We start from the raw sequence: 1510 nt of genomic DNA, 5'->3' as shown, positions 1-1510 counted from the left end.
TCCACTTAAGGGCACGAAGAGGGCTGCTGTGTTCAGTCACTCAGGTGTGTCCCACCCTTTGTGACTGTGTGGACTGCAGCACGCCAGGCTCTGCCCATGGGATTCTCCAGGCAAAAACACTGGGTTGCCATTGCAACCAAATCAAAGATCCTCCAGGGGATCTTCCCAACCCAGGGATCGAACCTGCATGTCTTGCATCTCCTGCTTTGCAGGCTGGTTCTTCACCACTGAGCCTCAAGGGAAGCCCATAAGGGAGATTCCACAAAGACAGGCTACTCCACCCCAGGCCCCGTGGGGTCTCCACATCTGAGGCATCGGGTATCATGAAAGGATTCAGGAATAAACCCTTTAGGACTAAAACAGGGGGAGAGTGGATGCAGGTTTCTCTGAAAAATGGCTAGCATCTTCATCCCCTGCTGACACCAGCATCAGATTCTTCTGTCCCATGCCACCTCCAGCCCCAGGACATGAGCCTAACCTCTGCAAAAATCAAATTAAAAATGGTAAAGGTGAGTCATGAAGCAGAACATCATAGGATGCTGTGACCATCAGCACATGGAGCTCTGGCACCCCCAGAGCTGCCCCTGTCCTGTCCCTAGAAAACCAGGGGATCCAAAGGTTCTTCTCTGGGAGACGGAGTGGCTCCGGGGGAAGCCCTGCAGCACCGACACCTGGAGGTTCCCCGGCAGCATGCTTAGCTTCCTGCTCCGTTGTTCCTCCACGAGGCACACACCGAGGCCAGCCCCAGTATGCAGAACTTTGGCCAGCTCACTCTTCAATGTAAACTGACAGCTAAGGGAATTGGCCCTTTAAGGAAACCCCACTAACCTAAAAGCAGAGAGGAAGAGAGGCCAAGGATAAACAGTGCAGAAGATAAAGGAAAAGAAGTTTAAGGATAATTTATATCTTCACAAGGATGAAACAGTACATCCATTAAAAAGAACAGCATGTTATAAAAGCGACAAGAATAAGCAGAGATCTTATATATATATACTAAGAATATAATAACAGACTGGAAGAAAAATCTTGCAAAGTATATATCTATCTGATAAAGGACTTGAATCCAGAATATACAAAGAGCTCTGTAAACCCAAAAATAAGGAAACAACACAATTAAAAAGTGAACAAAACAGACACTTCACCAAAAAAAAAAAATTAGATGTCAAGTAAGGAAATGGAAAGATGGCCAACATCATTAGCTACCAGTGAAATGCAAATTAAAACAACAGTGAGATTCACTACACATCTATTAGAGAATGGCTAGAGCTAAAAAATCACTGAAGATGGTGACTGCAGCCATGAAATTGAAAGACGCTTACTCCTTGGAAGGAAAGTTATGACCAACCTAGACAGCATATTCAAAAGCAGAGACATTACTTTGCCAACAAAGGTCCGTCTAGTCAAGGCTATGGTTTTTCCAGTGGTCATGTATGGATGTGAGAGTTGGACTGTGAAGAAGGCTGAGCGCCAAAGAATTGATGCTTTTGAACTGTGGTGTTGGAGAAGACTC

The sequence above is a fragment of the Bison bison genome, unplaced genomic scaffold (assembly GCF_000754665.1).
Source record: "Bison bison bison isolate TAMUID 2011002044 unplaced genomic scaffold, Bison_UMD1.0 scf7180017864302, whole genome shotgun sequence".
Classification (NCBI taxonomy): Eukaryota; Metazoa; Chordata; class Mammalia; order Artiodactyla; family Bovidae; genus Bison; species Bison bison.
The sequence above is the reverse complement of the archived record's forward strand: the minus strand, read 5'-3'. Positions refer to the sequence as shown.